Consider the following 24,161-nt stretch of genomic DNA (forward strand, 5'->3'; position numbering starts at 1 on the left):
TATGTTATATATATGTATATATATTCTCGATATTAATTTGGGATTGAGAAGGTAAGAGAGCTACTTTTAATTTTATTTATTTGTCTATTGTTAGGAGACACACTGAATCAAATTGCAATGATAAAAATCCTTAGATAATTTCTGTTAAAGTAATAAAAAATTTAAAAATGTATTATAAGATATATTAAAATTTAAAAACTATGATGAATTCTTTATAAAATTAATTGATCATTAGTACTATGGATAATTTTAATTTTATTTATAAGCATTAAGGAAGGATCGAAGTTGTAAATTAAATTATAACTATCAATTGGATCACATTTAAAATTCAAAATTTTAAATAATTAAATTTAATTGTGACACTCGATTAACCTTCATAACAATAAAGTTTTAATTCGATTGTGTGTGATATTCAGTTAAACTTAAAATTCATATAATTCATGTTTAGCTCTTTCAAAAGGTGACTTATAATTATTTTACTTGTACAACACTTCAACATGAGCCTGCTTAAACAAAATCCAATTTCTTTGATCCATTTGATTGAAAAAAATTTTTTAATACTGTTTGGTCCTAATATAAAATCTTCCATGCATTTTTTAGGGAATTTTTATTTAAATTATATCTCATATAATTGAATAAGTTAAATAAACAATTAACATTTAATAAAGATATTATCCATACTTGGGATATATATTCCCAAATATATAGATATATTTGCATACTTAGATAAGTACTCTCAATAAAATATGTCCCATGAATATTACTTAATTTCATTATTGATTTATTTTAAGATTAATTACTCACATTAAAGTAGTAGAATTTTCTTAGCTGGAGCTTGTGCATGTGACCCATATAGGCTTAGTATTAAATTATTTATAGGACTTTTGACTCATCATCATGATTTATTTATCGCATCAATAAATTGGATGAACATACAGGTCACCAAGAGTGTCACCTAATAAATATATCACAACTCTTACAATGTATAAAAATTTGATCATGAAATTCAATAGTTTGTCCGTGGATGCATAATTACCATATAGTTAATTCATTTCATTTATTATATTTCTGACTAACTCAAGATGTGACTTGTACCAACCATTATTTAACTGAATAGTTGGTATATTTCTTACTATATAAGAGATTGTACTTCCCTGTATGATTTTAATTAAATGTTATTTATATTGTTTTAAATTTGATGTATATATATATTAGTTAATTAACCAACACAGGTATTTATTCAAAAATAGAGACTCATAATTGTCAACGTAAAAAATTAACTCGCATAAATATGACATAATTGAAGGTTTTCCCAAAGATGATTCATGTTCTTATCGAAGCACGATTATGTGACTTTAATATCTTTTTTTTTTATATTTAGACGTTACTTTTGTCTTGAGTTAATGAGTTAAAAGTAAATTACTTAAAATATTTTCTCCTATTACAACTCTTAGAATAGTTGGTTGATTTCAACTTGAAAATAAAAATAAATGCATAGATAAAAAAATTATGTTATTATTACACTCTTAGAAAGTACCACAACACTGCAATGAAAAGGAACATGATGAAAACCCAAATGCTAAGGCACCAGATATCTAACATAAATAAAATAAAACAAACTACAAGCATCGTGTTTACAACTCTTTTTAATTTCATCCTTCCAAGACTTAATCAAGAAATGTACTTAGTAGAATCTTTTTTTCCCATTTCCTTGAATATATATATTGGGATTATCCTTGAACAAGTTAGGTATCGCGTTTGGGTCGTTCAATACATGAGGCATCATGTTTAATTCGTTCTGAATTATAATCGTCTCAGCTTATTCAATAACTTTCTTTTTCAATTCCTTAAGAGATGTCTTTAAATGCTCAAGTTGTGAGAAACTCATTTCCTTTTTCGGACCCATCCACCAACACTTACTCTCACATTTTTTTTGTATTTCCTTAAGCTCCGCATTGCGATTTTTCTCGATTTCCAATTGATTGAGAACCTATTTTTATATTTTTCAAATAATAAGTACAAGTCAGTATAAGTTTTAATCCAACAAAAATAAGATCAAATAAGTATATTAAGTTTTAAAATCTAAATATGGTCTACTCAAACCTGTGTGAGGATCATATTGAGCTCATGTATCCTTGAGTTGCGGTGAGCCTCAATGAGCGTCATGGCTCCTGAAGTATCTCGTGGAGGATTACCACAAATGAAATCTTCAATCACTTTTTCAACACAAGGATGACCAAAAGAAAAAGCCTTCTTACAGGGGAAAAAACAATCGTTGCAATATCAACGTCAAAAAGAGTGGACAGTTCACTAGCTTTCTTAAAAAGACCAACTCTTTGTTTTGAGAAAGTTACTTGGAGGTTGGTTTCGTTACTCATCTTCACCATCTCAATCTTTTAACGTCCCTTGCCCTTCCTATCCATTGCTAAAAGTGAAAGAAAAAGACAATGTGAAGAAAAGATAAAAAAGTTGGTTTATAATTTACTAGGAACTGATAGAAAATGTATAGTGTTTATAAGAGTCGTCGGACTGACATTATTATTTTGCGCTATGCAACATCAAACTTTATTTAAATGAATTTTCTATATAAAATTTTTAATCTTTAATTACTTACTCATTTGGATTCATCAGATTGGAAAATATCATTTTGTACTATCCAACATATAACTTGATTTATAAATTTATTAGCTTTAATTACTTACTTATTTGGAGTCAACAGGTTAGATATTATCATTTTGCACTATCGAATACATAACTCGATTTAGATTAATTTTCTATATAAATTTTTTAACTTTAATTACTTATTCATTTGGAGCAGATTGCATATTATCATTTTGCACCATCCAATATATAAACTGATTTATAAATTTCTTAACTTTAATTACTTATTTATTGAGAATTATTAGGCTGGACATTATCATTTTGCACTTCAATATTTAACTTGATTAAGAGAGATTTTCTATATAAATTTCTTAGCTTTAATTACATCCTTATTTGGAGTTACCAGACTGGGCATTATCATTTTTCACTATCAAACTTATAATCTGATTTAGATGAATTTTCTATATAAGTTTCTGCCTTTAATTACTTACTCATTTGGAATCATCAGGTTAGACATTATTATTTGCACTATCTATAACTTGATCTAAATTGATTTTTTGCATAAATATTTTAGCTTTAATTACTTGCTCATTTGGAGTCACCAGATTGAGCATTATCATTATACACCATCCAGCATATAGCTAGAGTTAGGTGGATTTTTTGTATAAATTTTTTAACTTTACTACGTACTCATTTGGAATCATCAGGTTGTGCATTATCATTTTGCACTATTCAACCTATAGTTTAAGTTAGGTAGATTTTCTATAAAAATTTCTTGGATTTAATTACTTACTCATTTGGTGTTACCAGATTGACTTTATCATTTTGCACTATCCAACATATTGCTTGAGTTAGGTGAATTTTTCATATAAATTTCTTAACTTTAATTACTTACTCATTTGAAGTCACTAAGTTTGACATTATCATTTTTCACTATCCAATACACAATTTAATTTAGATGAATTCACTATACAAATTTATTGGCTTTAATAACTTACTTGTTTGAAATCATCAAGTTGGACATTATCATTTTTCACTATCCAACACAACTTGATTTAGATGAATTTTCTATATAATTTTTTTTCGATTTTGATGACTTACTCGTTCCGAGTCACCAAGTTGGGCATTATTATTTTATATTGTTCAATATATAATTTGATTTAGACGAATTTTCTATGTAAATTTATCAGCTTTAAAAACTTACTTGTTTGGAATGCTTTACAATCACCTCATTGAAATATGTATGTTCAATATATAATTTGATTTAGACGAATTTTCTATGTAAATTTATCAGCTTTAAAAACTTACTTGTTTGGAATGCTTTACAATCACCTCATTGAAATATGTAGTAAAAAAATCTTGAAGATTGATATAATATTACCTATAAGTTATATGAATTTACCACTTCCAAATCATCCTTGCTTGTAGAACGAAATGAGATGAATCTTCTTAGAAATAGTTATTAGCAGCCACATTTTCTTGCTTATCAAATTTGACAAGATAATAAAAATAGTGTCAGCATATGTGCAAGGATGAATAAAATTTGAATTACACATCTCAATACACAGTATTATATAATTACAAACCTATTTCCTAATATATATATATATATATCAAATTTGGGAAGATAATGTAAATATTTTTCATGTTTCTCCATACATGAATAATAAATTAGTCAACAAAAAATTTCAAGCTTGGTAATAAAATTATAGCGAATATTGCAAAACCACCATGAAGTTTAATAAGTTATATATAAAACGAAATTAAAATCTGAAGAAGAAAATCTCAAAGTACAGAATATCATACAATTACCACCCTACTAATTATTTTAAAAACCATTTTCCTCTTTTCAACCTTAGCCATAAAAGGTTTTGATGAAGCTTCTCTATAGAACTATTCCGATTTGGCTCAATTCTTCACCACGGCGAGTTATCTTTCATAGTACATTATCTTTCTTGACGCTTTCGATGATTGCTCATCTTCTCTAATCTTCTCTACATTGATTCAAAATTATTTATACTCTATTTGAATCCATAGGGATTTAAATGTGTTTCCATGAGAGATATTTCAGTCAAAATTTTAGGATTATCTAACTAAATTTTTATGTTTGCTTTTTCATTAATCTCGTCATTCTTCCCAATAAATGTACAACAAAATGAAAGGATTTAGATACTTATGTTTTTAATCAAATATTCTCAATTGGAATTCATATTTTCTTGAAGGAATCTGTTTTCGAGGGCAGTATTTTTTGGAAAAAACTCAAACCCAAAAGAGATTGGGGTTCCTCACCAGTGTCTGTCATAAGTAGTAATTATGCTGATGAAAAAGCACAATATATTTTATAAAAATTTTGTAAATATAGAACATTGTTGTAATGTTTTCAATTAATTTTTTCAATATGGGATATTATATTAACAACACTCGATTATTTATAATATACTGAAATATCATATTTTTGATATAAAATATAACACGTTGCATAGTAAATTTATTAAGTACGCATATATATTTTAAGATAACGTGCACTTGTATTCGTATTTGCATAATGCATTTTTAATGCGCTATTTATTTTTACTTTCACTACCATGTCTTTCTTAAAAAATTTCAGTAGTCCGAGACTTTTCAGATGTATTTCCGGATGAACTACCTGCACTACTAGTAGACAGGAAAGTCAAATTCACCATAGACCTTCAGCTAGGTACCCAGCCTATTTCGATTGCTCCTTACCACATGAGTCATGTTGAGATGGAGCAACTGAGAAAATAGATCACTGAATTACAGAACAATGGATTCATCCGATATAGTGTGTCCCATTGGGGTGTCAGAGTCACATTTGTAAGAAAGGGAGATAGGACGTTGAGGTTATGTATTGACTACAGAGGCCTGAACAAGGTCACGATCAAGAACAAGTACCCCCTCCCTAGGATTGATGATCTTTTTGATCAATTGCAGAGTGGCCAAGTCTTCTTCAAGATAGATCTGCATTTAAAATACCATTAAGTAAAGATCAGGGCAGAAGACACCCCCAAAACGACCTTTCAAACTATATACAAACACTATGAGTTCCTGGTCATGCCATTTGAACTAATTAATGCTCCAGCCATCTTCATGGACTTGATGAACAGGGTTTTTAGACAATTCCTAGATCATTTCGTCATTGTGTTCATCGATGATATCTTGATTTATTCAAAAAGCAGAGAGGAACACGCTCACTATCTGACTCAGGTTTTGCAAGTTCTTAGAGAGAAGAAGTTGTATGTAAAGTTGAGTAAGTGTAAGTTCTGACTTGAGCAGACTACCTTCCTAGGGCACATCATATCAAAAGATGGAGTGTCGGTGAACCCCAAAAAAGTTGAAGCAATGGTCGGCTGGGAAAAATTGACCTCGGTTAAGAAGATTCGTAACTTTCTAGGGATGGCAGGTTATTATCGCAGATTTGTGGAAGGATTTTCTAGCCTAGTTGCTCCTCTAACTCGGCTCATAAAGAAGAACGTCAACTTTGAGTGGAATAAGGAATGTGAAAGAAGTTTTTTAGAACTAAAGAGACAGTTGACTACCGCACCTGTGTTAGCCTTGCCGAGCGAATATGATGGATATACAATTTATAATGATGCCTTCTACCTACGGTTGGGTTGTGTTTTGATGCAGCATGGGAAGATCATAGCCTATGAGTCTATGCAGTTGAAGAGTTATGAGAAAAACTAATCCACCCATGACTTAGAACTGGCCGCAATTATCCACGCCATGAAGACTTGGAGCTATTACTTGTATGGGGAGACCTTTCATATCTATACCGATCATAAGAGCTTGAAACACATATTCACTCAAAATGACCTCAACATGTGTCAGAGAAGGTGGATAGAATCCTCAAGGACTATGATTGCGATATCTTATATCACCCGGGTAAGGGCAGCGTGGTAGCCGACACACTTAGTAGGAAAAATGCAGGTACATTAACTCATTTGATGGTTTTAAAATGCAGGCAGATAAGGACCGCACAACAGGTACAACTTCAGGACATGAAGAGAGTCACATGTTTGGGCCATCTGACTATTCAACCTGAGTTAATCCAGAGAATAAATGAAGCTCAGTCCGTCGATTCCACCCTAGCAGCCCTCAAGAAAGATGCAGAATAGGGAGTTAATTCAGAATTTCGAGTTTCTGCCGATGGGTTGCTCAAATTTCAGGATAGGATGTGTGTTCCAGGTGACAATGAGTTGAAAATGGATATCATGACAGAGACCTATAGCTCAAAGTTTGTCATGCATCTCAAAAGCACTAAGATGTATCAAAGTATACGACCCCGATTTTTGTGGAACAGGATGAAAAGAAGATGTAGCTAACTTTGTTTCTAAGTGTTTGGTATGTCAGCAGGTCAAGACAGAGCATCAACACTCAAGTGGGCTACTTCAACCATTACCAATTCCGGAGTAGAAGTAGGAACATATCACCATGGATTTCATAACAGGATTGCCTAAGGCACGCTCAAGACATGATGTCATATAGGTAATTGTTGACCAGCTTACCAAGTCTTCCCACTTCTTGGCTATCAGGATGACTGATCCATTAGACAAGTTAGCAAGAATGTATATCCAGGAGATAGTCAGATTATATGGAATACTAGTGATAGTAGTATCCGACAGAGACCCCAGGTTCACTTCTCGATTCTCTTCTAGCTTTCAGCAAGTCAAGGAAATGAAACTACCCATTAGTACTGCATTTTACCCTCAAACCAATAGACAGTTAGAAAGAACAATCCGCACACTTGAGAATATGCTTCGAACTTGTGTCCTTAACTTCGGGGGCCATTGGAATGACTATCTATCCCTGATAGATTTCGTCTATAACAACAGCTACCAAACAAGTATTGACATGCCTCTGTATGAGGCGTTGTACGGCTGCCCATGCAGGTCGCCAATATGTTGGGAAGAATTAGGTGATAGGAAACTGTTCGGCCCAGATCTCGTAGAGGAGACTACAGAGAAAATAGTTAAGATCAAGAAGAACATTCAAACGGCTCAGAGCAGACAGAAGAGTTATGCGGACACCCGAAGGAGAGATTTAGAATTTGAGAAAGGCGATCGGGTGTTCCTTAAAGTCACATCTTTCAAAGAAATTCGTAGGTTTGGCAAGAGGGGGAAGTTGAATCTCTAGTTTATTGGGCCATTTGCAATCTTAGACAGAATTGGTACCGCCGCTTACTGGCTGGCACTACCTCCACAACTTTCTAGGGTCCATAATGTGTTTCATGTGTCCATGCTACGCAAGTATAACCCGGACCCCTCTCACTTCTTGGCCCACGAGTCTCTTTCACTCTAAGAGGATCTTTCCTACGAGGAAGTACCGGTCGATATTATGGACTGAAAGTGCAGATTACTCTGCAACCAGGAAATTCTCTTTGTCAATGTCCTATTGTAGAATCACACACCGAAAAAAGCCACATGAGAACTAGAATCAGACTTCAGAGCCCAACACCCTCCAACTATTTAATTTAGTGAAAGAGAGACAAATTTGAGGGACCAAATTTTTTTTAAGAATGGGGGGAGAGTTGTAATACTCAAATTAATTTAATTATAATTTAAATTAATTTATAAATATAATTTTTGAATTTTTTGAATTTTAATTTAATGAAAAAATAAAGGAAAATAGGAGGGGGATGAAATTGAAAATAATTTTGGGAAAAATGGGTAAAAAATTGGATTCTCTGGGTATTTTTGAAAAAAAAAAACAAAAACTTGAAGTCAAAACGTAATATAGAAAAGTTGTGCTACGTAGGATACCCAATCAGCAGCCCCGACAAACCAAAATGCGCCGCGTGGCAAAGGACGCTAATGCGGTGCCACACGGGCGATCTACGTGCCTACAATCAGATGGTTCAGATCCGCTCCCGTGCGCACGGACGGCTCATATTGGTGCACTACCCAAACGCGATCAAATGGTCATAATTAAATGCGATCAACGGTCCAGATCTACTTCTTATTTAATCGCGATCGGATGGCCCGGATCAAATACGATGAACAACCTAGATTAAAAGGGAACTAGTGTAAATAACCCTCTTCACACCAAACCCTAACCCTAGCCACTGGATACCTCACCGGAGAAAAAGACCCAGTCGTTGGGAAGGAGAGCCGCCACCACCCGTCGTCGCGCCAGAACCACTTCCGACTACCAAAAGAGGTAAAAATTTTCTCCTATGCTTGGAATTCAATTTTAAACACCCCCATGGTCAAATTGAAGCCAAAAAACCGACAGATTAGCCGAAAACTACGGGTAAAGCCCAGCGCTGCCGCCGCGAGAAATTTCAAAAACTGCCTCCGATGAGGCCCTTCCCAATTCCCGTTCTGCGAAATTTTTCCACCATTGTAATCACCTTTTTCTTCTTTACATGTTAACTGAAGCAAATACCCAACCGCAAAAGTGAGCTGGCAGAGCCGCCGCATTGGAGAGCCCCGCCGCTGGTGAGTTTCAATTTTTTTTTTGCCAACCGAGCTCCCTTAACGTATTTTCTCATAGGAATTGATGCAATACCAGTTGAAAATAGCCAACCTGAGCCCGACCGCCGTCGGAGCACAGAATTCTAAAATTAGCCAAAAAGGGGTCCTCACACTGTTTTTGGGTTTTTTGGGATATCTGTAGCTACTTTTAGTGTGTTTTAATCCCTGAAGAAAAATTCAGAGAATTTGGGGATCGGCGGTAGGCGCAGTCAGTAAGTTTCACTTTTCAGGCATCGAATTGAATAAGAATCCCTCACCATATTCTCTGTTATGGAACTGAAGTTAAATTAATAATAATACAGTGTTTTGTACAATTTAGGAAATATCCATAATTAAATATGAGTTACTAATGGAGCTAGAACCGAAAATTATTTACTGTTGCTTCTGTTGATTGTTTTTAAAGTATGAATGCATGAGAGTATCTGATTGATCGATTTTATAGTTTTGAATGTATTCATTTTTTGTTTTATGGGTTTACAGCTGAATTGGGAAAAATAGAGATTAAAAAAAAAACGGAAAATTGTGTGATTAAGTGAAAGGATAAAACGACAGCCTTACTGGATATATTGGGAGATGGTGGATGGACCAGGTACATAAGAAACCCTACCGTGAACGTTGTCTCATACCGGATGGGGTATCGAGATTTGATAATTTGGCACTTATACCGGACGGAGTATGGAGATGACTCGTTTTACACTCATACCGGACGAAGTATTGAGGTTTAGTAGTTTGGTGCTCATACTGGACGGAGTATGGGGACGACCCGTTAATTTGAAATATTAAAGGAAATGGTTCATGTGTTGTATGTCCATCCCTATGAACCCCCATGGATACTAGTAGGTTGATAAAGGAGAGAATTATTGTTTAAATCGTTTACATATAAAATCATGATTTAAGTTATGTCATTGTCTCTATAAGTTGTTTATAAATCTCACTACAGTAAGTAGATGGTAAAAGATTTTGTTTATGATAACTGAATTTGTTTAATTAAGAGCTCTATTAATTGTTTTAATTTTTCTACCAACCTTCATTTCTGTGTCAGTGAGTAGCGTGATATTCTTACTGGGCTAGTGTAGCTCATTCTTTATTTAACCATTTCAGATCAAGAGAACTAGGATCCAGAGTCCGATCCATAAGAGGGTTGCGAGTAGGATACCAGTTTTATTTATTTTACATTTATTTCCTTATTTTCTTCGTATTTCCTTCAAATGGTAATTTTCGTAGTACTATTTGAGACTTTAAGTTTTTGTGTAAAGAATGTAAACTTTAATTATTTATTTTGCCTCCGCACTAAATTCATAATTTATTTCTTTTAGAATTTATGAGGTCGTTGCACTTAATGCCCTGTCCGGCATGAGGGTGAAACAGGCCGTCTCCATACCCCGTCTGGTATGAGTGCCAAAATACTAATCTTTGATACCCCGTCTGGTATGAGGCAACGTTCACGGTAGGGTTCCCTATATACCCGGTCCGTCCACCATCTCCTAGGATATCCAGTAAGGCTACTGTTCATCCATTTACTTAATCAAATAATTTTTCGTTTACCTTTAATTTCTAATTTTTCACTTTAACCGTAATTACATGAGACAAGCAATACATGCATCAAGGAAACACAATCGCATCATCATATAAATTTCAGTGTATTATCATGCATTCAAAAACTATAAAATCAACCAATCAGCTAAACATGGAAAACAGTAATAAATAATCAGTTCCGGCTCCATTAGTGACTTGTAATTAATTGTAGATATTTTTTAAACTATTCAAAATACTGTATTATTATTAATTAAACTTCAATTCCATAATAAGGAATAAGGTGAGGGATTCTTACACAAATTAATGTCCGAGATGCTAAACTTTCAGTCGTACCTACTGATGGGTCCCCGAGATTCCTTGAATTTTTATTTAGGGATTAAAACATATTTCAAGTACCTAGAAATATTCTAAAAAACTCAAAATCAATCTTAGAAACTCTTTTTGGCCAATTTTGGAATTTTGACACGGCAGCTCCACCGTGCTTTGGCGACGACATTGCCGCCTACAACGGTGGTTTACCTCGAGTTCGCCGTTTTCGGCCATTTTCAGTCGATTTCGGCCAGTTTTGTACCCATCCCTACGAGAAAATACGTTAAAAGATCTCGAATGGCTAAAAAAAGTCAAAAATCAAAGCTTACCGGCAGTAGAGTTTTCCAATGCGGCGGCTCTGCTGGCTCACCTTCACGGTTGGGTATTTTACTTTAGTCAACCTGTAGAGAAAAGAATGGTGATTACAGTGGTAGAAAAATTACACGAAATGGAAATCAGGAAGGGCCTCATCAGAGGTAATTTTTGCTTTTTTTCGCGGTGGTGCTGCCGGGCTTTGGCCCGCAGTTTTCGGCTCATCCGCTGGTCCTTTTGCTCCGATTTGGCTATGAGGGTGTTAAAAATTGAATTTCAAGTGAATGAGAAAAAATTTACCTTTTTTGGCGGTCGAAAGTGGCTCCGGCGCGATGGCAAACGACGGTCGACTACCTTCCCGGCGACTGGCTCTTCTTCTCTGGCGGTGGGGTCTGACGGCTAGGGTTAGGGGTTGGTGTGAAGAGAGTTATTTATATTCATATTCTTTTAATCTGTACCGTTCATCACGTTTGATCTTGACCGTCCGATTGCGTTTAAATAGGAAGTGAATATGGATCATTCATCACGATTTAATCTGGACCGTCCGATCTGTTTAAATAGAAAGTGAATCAGGACCATTCATCGTGATTTGATCTGGACTGTCTGATCGTGTTTTAAAAAGTGAACAAATCCGGACTGTCCATGCGCGCGGGAACAAATTCGGACCGTCTGATCGTGAACACGCGAATCGTCAACGTGGCTTCCCGCGTAGCACCGCGTCAACGTGCCTTGCCACATGGCGGGCTCTGATTTGTCGGAGCTATTGACTGGGTGTCCTATGTATCACAATTTTCTCAAATTATATTTTGACCATCAGTTTCTGATTTTTTTTTTCAAAAACACCCACATAATTCAAAATTTCATCTATGTTTTTCAAAATTATTTTCAATTTCATCCTACTCTTATTTTTCTTCATTTTTACATTAATAAAAATTTTAAAAATTAAAAAAATTAAAAATTTATATTTATACAATTAATTTTAATTATATTAAAATAAATTAAGGGTATTACAATTTTATTTTAATTTTTTTTATTTAATACAGACTTAATGTTAAGACCAAATTTAATAATAAAAAAAAACAGATTGAACAAAATATAAATTTGATAATAAAAATAAATACTATTAAATATTTAAATAATAAAAATAAATAAAAAGCGATTATTTAATCTAAATATTAATTAATAATTAAAAAATAAAATTTAAAATATTATTAATCACAAATATAAAATTTTCTATCAATAATGGTTTGGAAAAGCTAATGCTTGCAAACTATTATTACGCACTTGCAACGGTAAAACTAAAAAAAAAATCACTCTCTTTACAAAAAGGCAAAAAGAATTAAATATTTATATTTTCGAAAATTTTAAATGAAAAAGGGCAGGACAGGAAAAGAAAATGATGTGAACGAAGCATAGGATTCCAGATATTTGTCAGAAAGAAACTCCCCCCTTCATCTTCAACCTTCTGCTCGCCAACTTCAGTCTTTCCATGGCTTCTTGATAACTTCTAAACTTGACCGCATATAGACAAAACCCAACCACTTTTCACTTTCTCCAACTCCACCTCTTTCCCCCCAAAACTACACAAACCCAAAACAACTCATGGCCGAACCACAACACCAGCCGCCACCTGCGGAGGCTCCGGCAGCGCCGTCGCCGCCCTCTTCCGTTGCCGAAAATGCTTCCCCTGCACCGGACAAGGAAGACCCACCAGCACAGCCAACATTAACTGAACAGACTCCGCCTCCTCCTCTTGATCCTCTTCCTTCTGATGAACCTCCGAAAATTCCAGAAAAGGAAGAGCAACAGCCGCCGGAAACGGAACCTGAGAAGACCTTGACGTTGGAGAAAGAACCGGAGCAGGTGACCGCGGAGTCTAGATCGCTTGCGGCGATGATGGAGAAAGAGGAGCTTCCGCCGCCGCAGCAGGAAGTAAGTGAGAAAACAATGGCGGTTAACGCCGACAAGGAGGTTTCCGGCGACGTGAAAGATAAAAGTAAGGCTCCTCAGAGCTTGGTTTCCTTCAAGGAGGAGAGCAATAACGTGGCTGATCTCTCTGAGTTCGAGAAGAAAGCTTTATTAGAATTCAAGCAGCTTGTTCAGGAAGCTCTAAACACTCGTTAATTCAGCTCTCCGCCACCTCCAAAAGAATCTACCATGGCGACTGAACCAAAAACCGAAGCAGTATCCTCCGCTGAGTCCGATGCTAGCACCACCATAAACCCACCTCAAGAACCAGCAGTTCCTGAAAACCCACAAGAGAAATCTTAAGAAGAAGTGAAGCTGGAGACTCACTCGCCGGAGGAATTCTCCACTTGGGGAATTCCTCTTCTGAAAGACGACCGGAGCGATGTCATTCTGCTGAAATTCCTCAGAGCCAGGGATTTCAAACCCAAGGACGCTTTTATCATGATCAAGAACACAATTCAATGGAGAAAAGACTTCGGCATCGAGGAGCTTGTCGACGAAGATCTCGGCGATGACCTGGACAAAGTTGTGTTTATGCACGGACATGACAAGGACGGGCATCCAGTTTGTTACAACGTTTATGGAGAGTTTCAGAACAAGGAGTTGTATCAGAAGACATTTTCAAATGAAGAGAAGAGGATGAAGTTTTTGAGATGGCGGATTCAATTCTTGGAAAGGAGTATAAGGAAACTTGATTTTAGTCCTGGTGGTGTTTGTACTATTTTTCAGGTTAATGATCTGAAGAATTCCCCTGGACCTGGAAAAAGAGAGCTTAGATTGGCAACTAAACAGGCTCTGCACATTCTTCAGGACAATTACCCTGAGTTTGTGGCCAAACAGGTAATAATTAGAATGATAATCAAATTAATTGCTGATTAAATTTGAATTAACTAGGATTTAATCTTTTGAAATCAAGAAAACTCATAACATTTATTTATCGCATCAATAAATTGGATGAACATACAGGTCACCAAGAGTGTCATCTAATAAATGGATCACAACTCTTACAATGTATAAAAATTTGATCATGAAATTTAATAGTTTGTCCGTGGATGCATAATTAACATATAGTTAATTCATTTCATTTATTATATTTTAGATTAATTCAAAATGTGACTTGTACCAACTATTATTTAACTGAATAGTTGGTATATTTCTTCCTATATGAGAGATTGTACTTCCCTGTATGTTTTTAATTAAATGTCATTTATATTGTTTTAAATTTGATGTATATATATATTAGTTAATTAACCAACACAGGTATTTATTCAAAAATAGAAACTCATAATTGTCAACGTAAAAACTTAACTCGCATAAATATGACATAATTGAAGGTTTTCCCAAAGATGATTCATGTTCTTATCGAAGCACGATTATGTGACTTTAATATATTTTTTTTTATATTTAGACGTTACCTTTGTCTTGTGTTAATGAGTTAAAAGTAAATTACTTAAAATATTTTCTCCTATTACAACTCTTAGAATAGTTGGTTGATTTCAACTTGAAAATAAAAATAAATGCATAGATAAAAAAATTATATTATTATTACACTCTTTGAAAGTACCGCAACACTGCAATGAAAAGGAACATGATGAAAACCCAAATGCTAAGGCACCAGATATCTAACATAAATAAAATAAAACAAACGGCAAGCATCGTGTTTACAACTCTTTTTAATTTCATCCTTCCAAGACTTAATCAAGAAATGTACTTAGTAGAATCTTTTTTTTCCCATTTCCTTGAATATATATATTGGGATTATCCTTGAACACGTTAGGTATCGCGTTTGGGTCGTTCAATACATGAGGCATCATGTTTAATTTGTTCTGAATTATAATCGTCTCAACTTCTTCAGTAACTTTCTTCTTCAATTCCTTAAGAGATGTCTTTAAATGCTCAAGTTGTGAGAAACTCATTTCCTTTTTCGGACCCATCCACCAACACTTACTCTCACATTTTTTTTTGAATTTCCTTAAGCTATGCATTGCGATTTTTCTCGATTTTCAATTGATTGATAACCTATTTTTATATTTTTCAAATAATAAGTACAAGTCAGTATAAGTTTTAATCCAACAAAAATAAGATCAAATAAGTATATTAAGTTTTAAAATCTAAATATGGTCTACTCAAACCAGTGTGAGGATCATATTGAGCTCATGTATCCTTGAGTTGCGGTGAGCCTCAATGAGCGTCATGGCTCCTGAAGTATCTCGTGGAGGATTATCACAAATGAAATCTTCAATCACTTTTTTAACACAAGGATGACCAAAAGAAAAAGCCTTCTTACTAGGGGAAAAAACAATCATCGCAATATCAACGTCACAAAGAGTGGACAATTCACTAGCTTTCTTAAAAAGACCAGCTCTTCGTTTTGAGAAAGTTACTTGGAGGTTGGTTTCGTTACGCATCTTCACCATCTCAATCTTTTGACAGCCCTTGCCCTTCCTATCCATTGCTAAAAGTGAAAGAAAAAGACAATGTGAAGAAAAAATAAAAAAGTTGGTTTATAATTTACTAGGAACTGATAGAAAATGTGCAGTGTTTATAAGAGTCGTCGGACTGACATTATTATTTTGCACTATGCAACATCAAACTTTATTTAAATGGATTTTCTATATAAATTTTTTAATCTTTAATTACTTACTCATTTGGATTCATCTGATTGGGAAATATCATTTTATACTATCCAACATATAACTTGATTTATAAATTTATTAGCTTTAATTACTTACTCATTTGGAGTCAACATGTTAGACATTATCATTTTGCACTATCGAATACATAACTCGATTTAGATTAATTTTCTATATAAATTTTTTAACTTTAATTATTTATTCATTTGGAGCAGATTGCATATTATCATTTCGCACCATCCAATATATAAACTGATTTATAAATTTCTTAACTTTAATTACTTATTTATTGGGAATTATCAGGTTGGACATTATCATTTTGCACTATTCAATATTTAACTTGATTAAGAGAGATTTTTTATATAAATTTCTTACCTTTAATTACATCCTCATTTGGAGTTACCAAGCTAGGCATTATCATTTTTCACTATCAAACATATAATCTGATTTAGATGAATTTTCTATATAAATTTCTGCCTTTAATTACTTACTCATTTGGAGTCATCAGGTTAGACATTATTATTTTGCACTATCTATAACTTGATCTAAATTGATTTTTTGCATAAATTTCTTAACTTTAATTACTTGCCAATTTGGAGTCACCAGATTGAGCATTATCATTATACACCATCCAGCATATAGCTTGAGTTAGGTAGATTTTATGTATAAAATTTTTAACTTTAATTACGTACTCATTTGGAATCATTAGGCTGTGCATTATCATTTTGCACTATTCAACATATAGTTTAAGTTAGGTAGATTTTCTATAAAAATTTCGTGGATTTAATTACTTACTTATTTGGTGTTACCAGATTGAGTTTATCATTTTGCACTATCCAACATATTGCTTGAGTTAGGTGAATTTTTTTTATAAATTTTTTTAACTTTAATTACTTACTCATTTGGAGTCACTAAGTTTGACATTATCATTTTGCACTATCCAATACATAATTTAATTTAGATGAATTTTCTATTCAAATTTATTAGCTTTAATAACTTACTTGTTTGGAATCATCAAGTTGGAAATTATCACTTTTCACCATCCAACACAACTTGATTTAGATGAATTTTTTATATAATTTTTTTTTGGTTTTGATGACTTACTCGTTCTGGGTCACCAAGTTGGACATTTTTATTTTATATTGTTCAATATATAATTTGATTTAGACGAATTTTCTTTGTAAATATATCGGCTTTAAAGACTTATTTGTTTGGAATGCTTTACAATCACCTCATTGAAATATATAGTAAAAAAATCTTGAAAATTGATATAATATTACCTTTAAGTTATACGAATTTACCATTCCAAATCAGCATTGCTTGTAGAACGAAATGAGATGAATATTCTTAGAAATAGTTATTAACAGCCACATTTTCTTGCTTATCAAATTTGACAAGATAATGAAAATAGTGTCAACATCTATGCACGAATAAATAAAATTTGAATAACACATCCCAATACACAATATTATATAATTACCAACCTATTTCCTAATATATATATATATATATCAAATTTGGGATGATAATGAAAATATTTTTCATGTTTCTCCATACATGAATATTAAGTTAGTCAACAAAAAATTACAAACTTGGTAATAAAATTATAGCGAATATTGCAAAACCACCATGAAGTTCAACATGTTATATATAAAAAAAATTAAACTTATAAGAAAATCCCAAAGTACTGAATATCATACAATTACCAACCTACTAATTATTTTAATAACAATTTTCCTCTTTTCAACCTTAGCTATAAAAGGTTTTGATGAAGCTTCCATATAAAACTATTCCAATTTGGCTCAATTCTTCACTATGGTGAGTTGTCTTTCATAGTATGTTATCTTTCTTGACGCTTTTGATGGTTGCTCATCTTCTCTATTAGTCTTCTCTACGTTGATTCAAAATGATATATACTCTATTTGAATCCATAGGGACTTAAAAGTGTTTCCACGAGAGATATTTTAGTCAGAATTTTAGGATTATCTAACTAAATTTTTACGTTTGCTTTTTCATTAATCTCGTCATTCTTCCCAATAAATTTGCAACAAAATGGAAGGATTTAGATAGTCATGTTTTTAATCGAATATTCTCAATTGGAATTAATATTTTCTTGAAGGAATCTGTCTTCGAGAGCTTTCCAAAGAAATTGGGGTTCCTCCCAATTTTCATCATAAGTAGTAGTTATGCTAATGAAAAAGCACAATATGTTTTATAAAATTTTTATAAATATAGAACATGGTTGTAATTTTTCAATTAATTTTTTCAATATGAGATATTATTTTAACAACACTCGATTATTTATAATTTATTAAAATATCATATTTTTAGTATAAACTATAACACGTTGCATAGTAAATTTATTAAGTACGCATAGATATTTTAATATAACGTGCACTTGAATCTGTATTTGCATAATGCATTTTTAATTTACTATTTATTTTTACTTTCATTGCCATGTATTTCTTAAAATTTTTTATTAAATAAGAATAAGTTAATTGTGTTTTACTTTCGAAGTTGATCTATATATATCCACTATATATCTTCTCCACAAGCTATATATTCTATTTTCCATTGGATTATTACAGCCATTACGCACCATACATCTATTTTAACAGTAGATCGGTAAATAATTAATATTTCATGGATGATTTTTCAAGAACCTGCCACCCCATATAACATCTAATAGAACATATTGGATATGTAAATACAAATTCATTTTGATTCTTTGTATCTATTGTTTCTCTCTCTCTCTCTCTCGCTCGCTCTCTCTTTTGGGGTGAAATCTAAGCCCTAATGTGTATTAAACAGTGCACGTCTTTTTAAGATTTATAATGCATGCATAGCATATAGTACTGTAAAATTAGAGTTAAGATGAAAGCAAATAGATCTTTTATTTATAAAATATATCACTTTACATTCCATTGATAATATAACTTAAATATGAAAGTCAAACTGTATGAGCACTCTGTGACCTTACTAATCAAAACACATTCCCACAAATTTCAAATTTAGAAAAACTCCTACCCGTTTCCACCATTATTCTGAGTCATATTATATCTTGTAGCTGGCATCATGTTCACATTGTTAAGACCATTGGTATACATCAAGTTTTAATCGTTGATCGCATCCGATCCCCCCACCATCATGTTCTGGTCATTGTTCATCATCATATGATCGGCTGGAACCAAGTTTTGATCATTGTTGATCATCAGATTTGCCGCCGGTAGCATCATGTTTGTAGGGTTACTACTGATAGGCATGACATTAGAGACCATGTTTGGATTATTGGGAATCATGGAATTGGACAAGGGAATGTTTGGATTATTGTTGTTGAGCATGTCACGAAGCATCTTCATATAAGCTGCAGGATTAACCATGTTAGGATTAATCATGCTGGGACTAATCACGTTTGGATTAACCTTGTTTGAATTAACCCTATTCTTGTTCGGATTAACCATGTTTATGGGACAACCGATAGCATTTAAGGGGATAGATTCAAATGGAAGTCCAGTTCCATTGGAAAAGCTTCCAAGAAAAAGCTGATCATCAGAATTAGGATTAATATTGTTCTCTTCAGCATCATTTTCTTTGGTGACTTTTATAACATTCTCGTATAATTCCTCAAGGGCAGCTTGAAATTGCTGAAGCTGTGAAAGGTTCATGTCATCTATGGAACCCATCCACTAGGCTTTACTTGTATTCTCCTTCATCACCTTCTTAAGCTCCACACTTCACTTCTTTTTAGCATCCAGTTGGGCATTAAGCTTTAATTATATATAATCATGTCCAAAAAAAATTCAAGAATTAGTTATAAAAATCAAATAGTATAGATATATGAAGACATTGTAGTGATTATACCGTGTTTAGCTGTGAGTTGAGCCCTTGGAGACAAGCATTTCATTGAGCATCCATCATACATCTATTAGCTGAATGATGTTGTTCTATTGGGCCACTGAATCGATTGATCAACTTTTCCAAAGAAGGACTGACAAAAAAGAACACTTTCTTAGCAGGTGAAAAAATAATCACTGCAATTTCAGCGCCACAAAGCGTACTAATTTCACTCGCCTTCTTGAAAATGCCAGCCCGGCGTTTGGCAAAGGTAACTTGGAGGTTCGTCGCCTTCTTGATCTTCACCATCTCAATCATTTGGCGGCCCTTTAACTTCTTAGGAGGCTCCATGGATAAATTTAGCACGAATTAAAAGATTAATTTATGATTTGAATGATTGAATAAGGATGAAGTAGAATGAAGTATATTTATAGACTACTCAATTTGACAGTTACAATTTTTAAGTATTCCTGCATTTAAATTAACTGTCTTAATTACTTACTCCTTTAGGATTTTGTAATAATGGAGAGAATATAATTTAACTAATTTAGAGTAGTCTAAATAAATCCTCTCGAAGTTTTTAGAATCTTTCTTAAATAATCTGACATAGAGCTTCTAAGATATTCTTTTTATTTGACTAAAAATAATTGATTGAATTATCTTTTTTAATGAACATTGACTTAAATGAAATCTCTCGTGTCATTCAAATTTTATTATGTGCTTAGTATATAAATAGAAAAATGCTTATAAATTTTAACATATTATTACATATGTAATTTATTATTCCTAATTGCGATGAGTATACTATATTTTCCTTTCAGATAATAGAATTTAAAAGTATTTCGCCATAGTTAAGAGAATGATAAATCTTTAATTTACTAAGTTTTGTATGTTGAATATTATATACGTAAATAACCTATTATAATTCTTTTTGAAAATATAATAGATCCTGACGAGTTAAATAGTTCATAACCTCTTTCACATTATTTATTATTTTGAATATTAAAATTTAAAAATAATATATTTAAGAGAATGATCGATCTTTCAATCTATTGCATTTTGGATAGCTTATAATTTTTTTTTTAAAAATATATACATTATAAATTATATCTATCATATAATTTATTACATTTAACTGTAATGAGAATACTATATTGTCCTTTTGAATATCTATATTGAAACTAATATATATGAGAATGACAGATATAATTTTTCATAATAAATTATTTACATATTTTTTAATAATAACAAAAGCATTCTCATTTTAACATTCGGATATTGAGACTAAACGTCAATTGAATTATTTTACATTATATCAGTGAATTCAGAATTTTTAATACAATCACAAAATCCAAACTCATATTAAAGATTTTTAAAAACTATAATTTGAATTTGATTTAGAATCATAACTCTTTTCCAATTCAGATATGTGGTATTTGTATTGTAATTTAAATTAAATACAAGTTAAAATTATACAAAATCTTAAGCATGCTACCAAATTAAATATATACCAACAGATTTATATATTTCTATATAATGGAATAGGGAAGCGAAATGAGTACGCGGAATAATCTTTTACCTTTTTTCTTCAAAGTCATAGATATACACGTACATATATTTATATATAATGTAATAATTAACTTTCTAAAAATAATAAATTTATTACGTACTTAAAGAGCTTTAATATTTTCATATACTCGAGTGTATTGATACCAAATTCTAAACTCTTTTAAATCTCTCGAGATATAGTTTACAATAAATGCGAGATAAGTGACTACTGTATATACATATATATAAATACACATACATACACACATATATATAAAGAGACAGAACTATCATATAAATGTACTTTATAGGGTGATTATAAAAGATTAAATATTTTTAAAGATTTGCAGAATTGTACTTAACAAGAATGTAAAATAAACAACACTCATGAAACACACATATACTTATTAACTCGATCCAAGACTAACAACGACAACATTTATAAAGAAAAAAAAACACACACACACACGCACACACAAGAACACCACCTGAAAGTAAGCAAATACAAAACTCAAGCCAATTGAAATCCCAAATTCCCAAATCATTATTTGAAAGACAAGACAAACAAAAACAAAAGACACGATACTGAAACTCTTCAAACTAGCCCTTGATTCATTTCAAGATAATCAACAAACTTAGTCATTAAAATCCTTGGCCGCTTCCTAGAACATTCCCTGCAAGAGGAGGCGGCATTTTTTTTGGATTATCACCGTTAGCCGCCTCATTTGGATTGTCCACAATGAAGTTCTCATCATCCAATGGATCCGCAAATAGCATCTCTAGAGTGAAGCCATCAAATACTGAGTCTAGATTTGAATCATTTGGCACAATACGTATCATATTTAGAGCATCAGATGTTGTGCTAATTGGATCATTTGGTGCATGAGGCATAGTACTCGGATTAAAAAACTCATTAAGCCCAATATTTGGATCATTTGACAGATTAATATCCATTGTTGCAATTTGGTTCCCGAAGGCATCACATATTATGTCTGGATTATCTCCTGCATTAAGTGATGCAATTGGATCATCTGACTCAATCATGACTAAATTATTGAAGAGATCCCTAGGCATGGCCTTCAAGTCATCAACAGGATCTAACGCCATGCTTGAATCATTCAACGGGTTATCCATCATCATTATGTTGGGATTGCCAGAGTCTAGGTTACAGAATTTACTCAGGGGAGGAGTTGAATTAGTACTGCTGGGGGCATATTCATAAGTTGGGTTGCTGGGCATACTAGGCATGGGGAGAGTAATCAAGGCCTTCATTGCTGGATCTGAGTAAAACATCCCGTCATCCCTTGGAGAACCCTCAGCTGAACTCGAGTTACCTTGTTCCTTCTTTAGTTTCTTTGCAAGTTCGGAAACATCATTCCACAAGGCCTTCATACTAGCATCCAAAACTTCAAGCTCTTCCAAGCTGAATTTGTCCATTGAATGCGTATACCAAAGCTCTATCATCAATCCTTTTCTTCTTTGTTTGAGCTCTTTACCACGCTTCCTTGCTGCCTCCTCCTTTTCTTGAGCCTGTTATCATATATACATATTCATGTATTTGCAGTATTAGATAAGCAATTAGGCTAAAGATTTGAAAGTCCAACAAAAAATTCAAAATATATGATGTTACATCATAGATTTAAGTATTATTGACTCATGAAAATTTTTAGATTATCATAAATGGATATTATAAAAAAAAGATAACAAATAAGTTGCTAACACCTCATTGATCCTACTGATTGTTTGTTGAGTATCATTGTCGTTGTCAGGATCTTAACTGGACGAACATCAATACTAAGAAAATGATCAATCACAATATCGATATTAGGATTGCCATAGCAGAAGGCCCTATTTCCAGGGGAGAAAACAATAAGGCCAACATCTGGTCTACAAAGAGTGCAAAGTTCACTCGCCTTCTTGAAAAGGCTACTTCGATGTTTTGAGAAAGTAACTTGGAGACTGGCTTCATTCTCCATCTTTTTTAACTCGATCTTTTGATGACCTTTACTTTTACTTGATGTCCCCTCATTTGCCATTGCTAAAACTGAAAATAACAAAAGATAACCTCGGCAAATTGAGAAGAAGATAATGGAGATTATGATGAGAAGATGTAAGTATACTATTATTGCAATTGACGATTGTAAACTACGCAAGGTATTTATAAGTTTGGAGGTACCACTTGAGGCTATCTAAGTTGAGTTAGGTGGATTTACTTAACTTTTATGCGTTTACATTTCTGGCTAGAATCCTTTTTTCATTAAAATATAAGGTAAGGAATATCTTGACATAATCCAAAACTTAAATTTCTGATACTATCAAGAATTCTTTACCTTTCTTACTAGTACATAGTAAAACATTCATTTATGAATTTTGATTTGCTTACATCTCAAGGAAAAAACTTATTCTTCATTTGTCAATGATCGTATGAGCACGGCGATCTTGGAATATAAAAATAGAAAGTTTACACAAGCATGTTGAACCTAAATTCCCTTTAATGTATTTTCCTTATTCATAGTTCATTTAATTATTTTCTACTAAATAAAAAAATTTGTTCTTATCATGGTCGTCAAGATGATCTTATTCAACTATTAGTATTTCATTCATTTAGTATAATGCTAGAGATAAGTTAAATTTCTTTAATTATTAGTGAATTTTAATATAATTTCATCGAGATAGTTTATATGTTTATATATTTTTTATGTTCCAGTCTTCTTATCTAGTTTCTATCACTGGATGCATTTGTGAACAAATTATTACTACTTGATTTAAACTAAGGAAGAAATTCATCCTTGGCGCATTAATGATCATGACAAATACAAAAATGAAATGTATACGTAAGTGTATAGAACCTAATTCTCTAATATTGACTAAAACAAACTAATCTTCAATATTATTCTTTTTCATGCATTTCACTTACTAACAATTC

General features: G+C 32.6%; 3 pseudogenes; 1 reads left to right on the forward strand and 2 right to left on the reverse strand.

Moving 5' to 3' along the window:
* Positions 1-12,854: 12,854 nt before the first annotated feature.
* Positions 12,855-14,453, forward strand: LOC148270404 (patellin-3 pseudogene; annotated as a pseudogene).
* Positions 14,454-15,346: 893 nt separating this feature from the next.
* Positions 15,347-15,673, reverse strand: LOC110825713 (agamous-like MADS-box protein AGL62 pseudogene; annotated as a pseudogene).
* Positions 15,674-19,753: 4,080 nt separating this feature from the next.
* Positions 19,754-20,038, reverse strand: LOC148270405 (agamous-like MADS-box protein AGL62 pseudogene; annotated as a pseudogene).
* Between the last annotated feature and the right edge of the window lie 4,123 nt (positions 20,039-24,161).

The sequence above is a fragment of the Carica papaya genome, chromosome 1, assembly GCF_054855325.1.
Source record: "Carica papaya isolate Zhongbai chromosome 1, ASM5485532v1, whole genome shotgun sequence".
NCBI classification, from domain to species: Eukaryota; Viridiplantae; Streptophyta; class Magnoliopsida; order Brassicales; family Caricaceae; genus Carica; species Carica papaya.